The following is a 9,743-nucleotide window of genomic DNA, read 5'->3' as shown; positions in this document are numbered from 1 at the left end:
TTCAAGCCCCCAAAATTCGGCCATATATGCAATAAAACCCCCCAAAATTCAAGTATAATCAAATCCCTTTAAACCCAAGTTTCAAATTTCTTCCTCAAAGCCCAAAATTTGGCCATGTTTTCAAACTTTCACACCCTCCAAAGTACAAAACTCAATTCATGAGATCAAAGCCCTAATCTTTACATACAAGTTCATGAATTCTTGATGCATACCCACATTACAAATCAAGGTTCCAATCTTTACATCAAAACTCATGAGCTCTTGAAATAAAATTAATCATACAAGTTGTTGGAGAAAGCTTACCCAAATCAAAGCTTGATAACCCAAACTTGAAGAAGAAAAACCCAATGCAAAAAAAATCCTTGAGCTTGAGAATGATTTTCGGCCAAGAACAAGAGGAGGGGAAGTTGAGGCTTCAAATCCTTTTATAAGAAGAGTTTAAGAGTCCTTAAAGAGGGAATTAAGAGTTCTTGAAAAGAAGGATTTATAGGTTATAAAGAAGTGGGTTTTGGATGAGGAGTTTTAAGGAAGAAGATGAGAGTAAGAGAGGGAATTCAAAATTTGAGGGGGAACACAAAAAGTGTCATTCTATAAAACCGTAAACCTAATCCCCTAGGCCAGCTTACTCTCTCTCCTCTTCTTTTTCTCTCTCCTCTATCTCTCTCATGATCCCTCTCTCTCTCTCTTGCTTGACCTAGAAACTTATTATGTCTTGGCCAAAGCCGAGACACAACATGTGTCTCGGCCAAGTCTGAGACATAAATTGTGTCTCGGCCAAGGCCAAGACACAAGTTGTGTCACAGGCCTAAAACAGGGTCCTACGTGTTCAATGATGCTGTTTTTGGTTCGTATTCGCCTGTTATTAGCCGCTTCGGTGTATTTGAAGCCCATATTCACACTCTAATGAGTATGGGAGTATAAACTGTATCTTCTTGAACCTCCGACAGGCACACGAGGTTAAACTAATTCCCGAAACTCCTAGGAATATACGAGTATAAACTAGTCCTCCTCGCTTCAACGCCTTAAGAGCCTAAACTGTGTAGACTCTAGTTAACATATGAGTATATACTATATTCACACTGGTCAACACGTAGCCGTAAACCAACGCGGGTTAGCATGTAGCCGTAAGCCAACGTCGGTCAACGTGTAGCCTTGGGTCAATACCGGTCAACGCGTTGTAATGAAAGCTAACTCTGGTCAACGTGTTGTAATGAAAGTCAACACTGGTCAACGTGTTGCGATGAAGGTTAATATCAGTCAACGTGTTGTAATGAAAGCTAACATCAGGCAACGCATTGTGAAGAAAATCAATGCTGGTCAACGCATTGCGATGAAGGTCAACATCGGTCAACGCGTTGTGACAACGATCAACGTCGGTCAACGCGTAGCCGTAAGTCAATGCCAGTCAATGCGTTGTGATGAAAGTCAACGCCAGTCAATGCGTTGTGATGAAAGTTAACGCTAGTCAATGCATTTGTATCTTGCCATTTTTGAGTGTCTACAAGACCCCCTTCAAAGTTTCCAGACCTGAATTCGATTGCATGGGGTCTGGAATACTTTGAATCTCTTTGGTTATAACGGGTTTAGTTCGTTTGGCTATTAGGATGAACTTAGCTTCAACAACTTAAAGTGAACTTCAAGGTTCGTAGTTTCTGGGCACTTCGAGACGAGGTTCAGTACTTCAACGAACTTTGTCAGCTTGAAGTTTTAGGACAAGGTTCAGTACAATAAACTTCATCATATTGAAGTTTTGGGACAAGGTTCAGTATAACGAACTTCGTTAGGTTGAAGTTTTGAGACGAGGTTCAGCATTTCTCGAACTTCATCGCTCAACCTTGTCTCAACTAAGTCTTGTTAATCAAGCTTCATTAAGTTTGCAAACTTCGATGTTGTGGCTATAATGATCTACATGGATCTGTCATTTCATCTCGTCACCATTAAGTAATTAGTACTTAATGCACCTCTTTGGGTCATGCTTCATCAGCGTCAAGTACGAATGTACTTAATGTGTCTCTTCGGGCCCAACACCCTTTGACCATCTAGAACTTAGGGATTTGTTCAGCAGATCCTAGCCACTTAGTTCGCTTCTCTCCCTATATAGGCGATTGCTTCACAAGAAGACTTATCGTCTTCTTCTCTGAGCTGTGAGTCGAGATGACTCAGAAGATCTTTCACCTCCCAATCTTCTTTTTCTTTTTCTTCAAAGCTTCAAGCTTTTCAGATCTCGTCAACTGCCATCAATAAAGAAGGCACGGGAATTATGAATACTTCGACCGACGCAATTGCTTTAACAATTATCTTAGGTAAAATTCTGATCTGATCGGACTTTTGATTCCACAAATGTCGAGTTTGTGCTTAGAACAATTGAGCATCCAATGATTAGATGGTTGCTCGATTTTAGAGCTTGGTTTCTTTAGAGAGACGAACAGTCGCTCCCTTAACTGCTTAGTGTAGTGCTTGTATGACAAAGCTCATCAGACTCACTCAATGGATGAAGGTTTGCCAATTTTGATGAACTTCATCCGTCGAACGAGGTTTGCCTGTTTGACGAAGCTCGCTTGTTTGATAGAAATCGCTTGGCTAACAAGACTTGTTCATTTGATGAGTTTCATTTGTCGGATGGGACTTAACTATTTGACGTGGCTTGTCAATTTGACGAAGTTCACTCATTTGACGCAGTTGTCTGCTAAATAATACTCGTCTGTTAGAAGAGGCTCATTGGTCCGACGAGATTCACTCGTTTGACGAGGTTTGTTTGATGGACGGACTTCACACTATTACTTTGCTTGGCTCGCTTTAAGCTAACCTCATTACTTTGTTCCTTGTAGTGGTTCATCCATCTGATCTTTAAGCTAACCTCATTACTTTGTTCCTTGTAGTGGTTCATCCATCTGATCTTGAGAATCTCTCAATCTTTCAGATCCAAAGTCAGGATGTTCTTCATCAACTTACTGGGCTTTCGAATGTAACTCTGAGGAAGTGTTCAAGGTCCAATCATGTTTACTCCTTCAACATGCTGAGCATCCCCAACCATGCAATCCTTTATTTTGGGCCTCAGAATATGTGGTAACTTTACAAATCCACTGAAATGCTTGTCCTTCTTCTCGTGAGCATCAGCAGCTATCTTAGGCATACCCTCTTACTCTGTAACTCATCCACGGGTAGCTAACAACTGAAAGTGGTGAAGATTTTCTGCCAAGAAATGGCAGATGGAATTTTAACAATAAATGCGGCAACACTAGTGGAAGGTATACTCAATATCCTCGTAGGAAATCAGGCTCTGTTTTATGATAATAAGTTGCACAAGAAGGCATTGGAGGTCATTGGATAAACTTGTGAACGAAATTCATACTATTGTTCGATCTGTTTAAGTTCAATCCATGTACCGCAGTGTTTTCTTGCTGATGTAACTTCAGTTATCATATGAATAAAATTATAGCTTTATCCATTGATTATTCTCTTCTTTCGTGCATTTAATAATCGTAACTTAGGATTTTTAACAAATCCTCAGCTATTAACAAATTTGATTTGTCTTTACCAACTACCATTTGAGTTGGACTAGCCATACCTTTCCCCTCAGTATGGTGAGTTATCTAGAAGTTTCTCTTAGGCTTAATGCTAAGATTTCTCCTCTATCCCTAACCATTTAAAGCGTTGGATTAAGGTTTAGGTGTGTTTACAATAGTTAAGTTATGTCGCTAGGAACTGGAAAGAGAAGCTCATCACATAGTAGGCTCGCTATTTTAGAAAATTGTCAATGGATTGTAATGAAATCGTTAGTGAAATAACGATCTCAAATTAGAATAGTGCTTTATTGCTCAGTCACTATTTGGAAACAATGTCATTCACATGTATGATGAAGTTGAAAACAACCAAGTCGTTCGGTGACATAGGAGTATGACGACGATGATTGGGATAGGGGGTACATCACATGGTAGACCTACTATCATCAAACAACGTCATTCGCAGAAAATATGATGTGAACCTAATTAAGTCATTCAGTGATATAGAAGTATAACGATGATGATTAGAATAGTGGTACATCATATGGTAGCCCACTATCTTTGATCGTTCTAAGGGAATAGAACATTCAGAAAAGATTAGACAGTGAGTCATCACATGGTAGACTACTATCCACAAACAACGTCATTTTCAAGAATGACGATGTGAACATAATCAAGTCATTCAGTGAAAGAGTATAACGATTGTGATTAAAATAGTAGCACATCACATAGTAGGCTACTATCTGACAAAATATTTTCAAATAAGAGTTGAGCACTTACTATCAAAGGTAATCATTAACATGATAGTTCATCCTATTAGAGAGGATTGGTTGGGGAATTTAGAGGGTGTGACTGTTAGAGGTAATCATTAACGTGATATTTTGTGAGCCCGTCATCCTATTAGAGAGGATTGGTGGGGGAATTTGGAGGGTAGCCAGGAATGAAATTATTACCTTAATTCGACTCTTGGGAATTGAAAGAGAAATCTCCTTCTGTAGTGATACAAATTTGATTAGGAGCCTATGGGTAATATTTCTTTAGAAATTTATCATTGATAGGCAACATGAGTTTATCGCCTTATTGAGTGATGAGGCGATATGCTCCATTTGAGTAGATAGTTTCCATTATAAATGGTCCTTCCCATTTTGGTTCTAACGTCCCTTTCTTTTTGGAGTTCAAAATCATGGGGCGTCAGACGGCGAGGACCAAGTCACCTTTTCTAAATGTGAGGTGTCTTACTTTCTTATCAAATGCTTTGGAGATTCGAATCTGGTAGAATTCGATATGTTGTTGAGCTTGTAGCCATTTTTTATTTAGCACCTCAAGCTCTTCAAGACATCGGCGATGATTTTCTTTCGTCGTCATGCTGGTTACAAGTGTTATCTGAAGGTATAGAATTTGAATTTTAGGTGGTAATACGGCTTCACATCCGTATACTAATGAGTATGGTGTCATACATGTCGATGTACAAACCGTTGTGTGATAAGCCCACAAACTTTGACCCAAGTTCTCATTCCAGTCTCTTTTATTTGTCGAGACCACTTTAGTGAGAATTTTGATGATGGTTTTACTGAAAGCCCCTACTTGTCCATTCGTAGTATGGTTGTAGGCTATTGAGGCTAAATTCCTAATCCTAAATTTGTCGCAGAATCGAGTGAAGGCTTAGCTTACGAATTATGGCCCATTGTCATGGATGATGCGTCTTGGAACACCATATCTGTATATGATGTGGTGTTAGATGAACCTAATCACATTCCTTGTTTTGACCTATCTCAATAGGACTGCTTCGGCCTATTTGGAAAAATAGTCAGTTATCGCTAGTATGAAGCATTGTCCTTTCGAGGAAGGTGGGGAAATTAGGCCAATAATACCCATACCCTATGTCTCAAATGGCTATAAAGTGGCTGAAGGATGAAAATGTTCCGACGGCTGATGCATGTAATTAGCATGTATCTGACAGGCATGACATAGTTTGGCATAAGCAATGGCGTCCCTGATCATATTTGGCTAATAGTAACCAAGTCTATGCAGTCGGTCCCATAATTTAGGTCTGGGCTGATAAGCTTCATAGGTACCATCGTCGGCTTCCTTAAGAGCTTCCTTTGCTTCTTTGCTTGACAAGCAGCGAAGCAATAGTCCGTCATATGACCTTCGATACAAAGTCTATGACTGGGAGTCATAGTAGAATCTTCAGGCATTAAGCCATATAAGACATAATCTATGATCGAAAACCGCCAGTCTCTGGGTTCGAGCGCTTTGAGCTCTTCATCGATCGCATTAATCTACAATGCATATTTTAGACGGAATACTTACTTACTAGTTACTGTAACCCACTGAGTGGTTCCCCCCAACAAAGCTAGTGTAGCCGCGAGTGACACCAAAGCGTGCATATGTGTTTTTGAGGCGATGTACATAATCGATGTAGAAGCTTTGAAAGAATTAGCCATTGTGATTGCCACTGCTTGATAAGGGATGAGATCTTCATGCTTGACCTCGAATTCACCTTTCGGCTGATTGATGACGAGTTGCCATTCATCATACGCCTCTAGGTGTTTCACCCCCAGCTATTTAGATAGGTCAAGACCTATCAGCAAAGCATTGTATTCAGCCACATTATTGAAACATGGCTCTGTTAGAGAAAATGCTCAAGGTAATGCGTGATTCTGTGGAGAAATCAATACTACCCCCACTCCTACGACAATAGTGCCTTTAGGGTTTGCTCTTGCTGCACCATTGAAGAACAGTTGTCATACTTGTTCGCTCGAGACCACATTGGCTTCATAAGTCTCATCTGGTATGTCTGGGTATAATTCAACTTTTCCCTCCAATGGGTGGTTGACCATGAGATCACATATGGCTTGACCCGTTACTTCCTTCTAAGGCTTGAAGTGGATGTCGTACTAGGATAATAGTAATGCCCATCTAGCAAGTCACCAATTCAATGCATCGGGTTGCGTCACGAACACCCGTATTGGATTAATCTTGGAGATTACATATATGGTCTGTCCGAACAAATAACATCGCATCTTTTGAATTGTGAAGACCAAAGCAAAACATTCCTTCTCAAGAGGAGGATAACAATATTCAACTCCTGATAAAGTTCTACTAAAATAGTAGATAGATTGTTCATGTCCATTATCATCGTCCGGTGCTAGAAGTCCTGCTAAAGCATGCTCTGTAGCTTAGTTGTATAACAAGAATGGTTTTTCTCGATTTTGGTGCAACCAACATAGGCGGACTGGAGAGATATAGCTTGATCTCCTCAAACGCCTTTTGGCAGGCCTCATCCCATACAAAGGATACACCTTTCTTCATAATCTTCAAAAATAGCTGACACTTGCTCGACAAGTTAGAAATAAACCGGCGAATGTAAGCCAAACGTCCTTGTAGACCACACAACTCTTTAAGGTTTCTAGGTAGTGGAAGTTCTTGGATGACTTTGACTTTATCTGGATCAAGACGGATCTTGTTAGCCATAACTACAAACCCAAGCTATTCCTAAGAAGGACTTGGTCAGACTCATCTTCAATTGATGTCATCGCATGAGGCCAAATATTATCTTCAAGTCATGCAGGTGATCACCCTTGCTATGAATTTTGACCACCAAGTCAACAACATAGCACTCTAATGTCTTCCGTAGATGCTCTCGAAAAATAGTAGTCATGGCTCGTTGATATGTGGTGCCAGCATTCTTCAATCCAAAAGGTAATACCGTATAACGGTAAATCCCTGATGGTGTTCAGAAGGAAGTTTTCTTCTCATCCTCAGTGTACATTTTGATTTGGTTATACCTTCAAAAGCCATCCATGAATGACATCCTTTCAAACCCATATGTATTATCAATGATGACATCCATGATAAGCAAAGGGAAGTCGTCCTTTGGACATGCCGCATTTAAATCCCGAAAGTCAATGCGCACTCGAATCTTCATGTTCTTTTTCAGAACTGGGATGATATTTGCCACCCAATCTAGGTGCTACTCTTCTTGGATAAATCCTGACTCAATGAGATTTTTAACTTCAGCTTCAATTGCCTCCATGATCTGAAGATGGAATCACCGATGTTGTTGCTTGACAGACTTAACATCTTGTTTGATTTTTAGGCGATTCATGGCCACCTAAGGATCAAGACTCAGCATGTCCTCATAATTCCAAGCGAAGACATTAATATATTCATGAACAAGAGTGATGAGGTCTTCCTTTTCTTTAGGTGATAGGCTATCACTTATGAATATAGGTTTCGGATTAGACTTGTCCCCCATGTTTACTTGAGTCACCTTATCGTCAGTAGGAGGTTCGCATTGTTCAAAACGATTTTCCCACTGTATGCTGAGTTGCCTACTCAATGGATCTTCAAACAAGGGTAATTGGTCATCCTCTTGAGTTTCGATTGGCTGAGTTGAAGCCATATTAACCATGAGTTTCTTGAAGACAGCTCTTGTACTAACATCTAAATCCCAGCATGTCGATTCAGAAGAGGAACTAATGAGATCACCACCTAATTCCTCATTTTCCTCAAAGCATAATGTTAATGGTAGGGATTCATATCCTAACCCCGTGTGAGTCTTGTCATAGTAATCATCAGGTTTGCCTTTTGGTACGAGAGGGGTAATCGGTGCGCGTCGACCTTTCCCAAAGTTTAAACCTTTCTTACAAGAGAAGTTGTATCACATATTCTCCATGATACGACATGTTGTTAGCCTAAAATATGAGAACTGAGGAGCTCTTCTTCTTCTTTAGATTTTTCTTAAAGAGTTTGCAGTGAACCCTCAGTTTGCCCGAATATGTGTCTTCTTGGCCACTTCTCATCGAGGGTACCACAAAGACTGCCTATGAAGATTTGATTCGCCGCCGACTTGTCGCAAAAGATGATAGAATCGACATATGCAACGTGGATCAGCATATAGTCATGACAAAGGATCTAATGATATGTCGGTGCTTGTACCTTATATGTCAGAGTTAAATTCAACACACGATAAGTAAGATAAATCATAATTATTATTAAAGATAACTTTGCTTTCATCATCTGCAGCGTCATTAGTCTAGGATCTCAAAGCCGATCACGATGGGATCGATGTCATTGGCTCCTGTGTTGTCAACCGGATCTAAGTCGATCCGGGTTCTGCTGTTAGCATTATGCCACTATGACTGATGTACAGTCTTGGAATTCCAGCCAGTAAGTTAGCCTCCACAGGCACTGTCGTCTATGGGTTCAACACCAGTAGGACTAGACCATTGGGCAAAATCCGAATGAAGTGCCAGCTGGGAGATCTAAAATCCAAAGTCACATGTTATGTGATCGACACAGAGACCTCATATAACTTACTTTTGGGTCGACCCTGGAACCATGGTAACATTATAGTTCCCTCTACCCTCCACTAGTGTCTCAAGTATGTAGATGCTAATAATGAGATTAAGACAGTGGTCACGGATAAGCAACCGTTTAAGGGATTAGAAAACTATTTTACTGATTCCCTTCTTTACGGTGCTGAGTCTGACACTGAACCATCGGGCCAAGGCATGGATAGCGAAGAATAAGCTGACACCAAGGCTGAGCTTGATTACAATTGAGGTTTTGTATAGAATGATATTGTACCCTTTGTAATCAATCTTAACAGTGGAGAATCGTCAGATGGTAGTTGTACTTGGCAACTTGCCGAAGAAGTAATAAATAACAATTTAAAGTACTCGCCTTCTCTTGATGAAATAATGAAGGGATTTTCGATTATCGTGATTTACACGTGCCTCTCCTATCATCTGTCATGACGAAGAAGCGTATCCAAAATTCATTCGAAATGACTATTGTCATTCCTACCAAGAAAAAGAGTCAGAAGGAGATAATGTACGATAAAGGTGAGATGTCTCCACTATCGGATCATTTTTTGAAGGATGATAGCGATGATGAAAAGTCTGCTCCTCACTTGTCTAAGTACAGTTCCAAAGCGCGTAACCACATGAAAAAATAGGGATACAATCTAGCACTTGGAGATAGACTTTGCTTTGGTCGAGGTCCTCGAGCTCCGACTAAGGCTGCTTATGTCCTAAAAGGAAAACCTGATAATTACTATAGGTTTAGAATGAAAGCACCCTAATGCCACTAGGAAAGAACCCTAGAGAGGGGTGAATAGGGTTTATGCTAATCTAATCCGATTTATACCAAATTAAAGACTTTACTAACAAATATATCCTAGCATAAGAGATATGAATAATATATGTGCAATGATATACAAATATCATAAGA

This window comes from Asparagus officinalis, chromosome 10 (genome assembly GCF_001876935.1).
Source record: "Asparagus officinalis chromosome 10, Aspof.V1, whole genome shotgun sequence".
NCBI classification, from domain to species: Eukaryota; Viridiplantae; Streptophyta; class Magnoliopsida; order Asparagales; family Asparagaceae; genus Asparagus; species Asparagus officinalis.
This window is presented reverse-complemented; position numbering follows the sequence as displayed.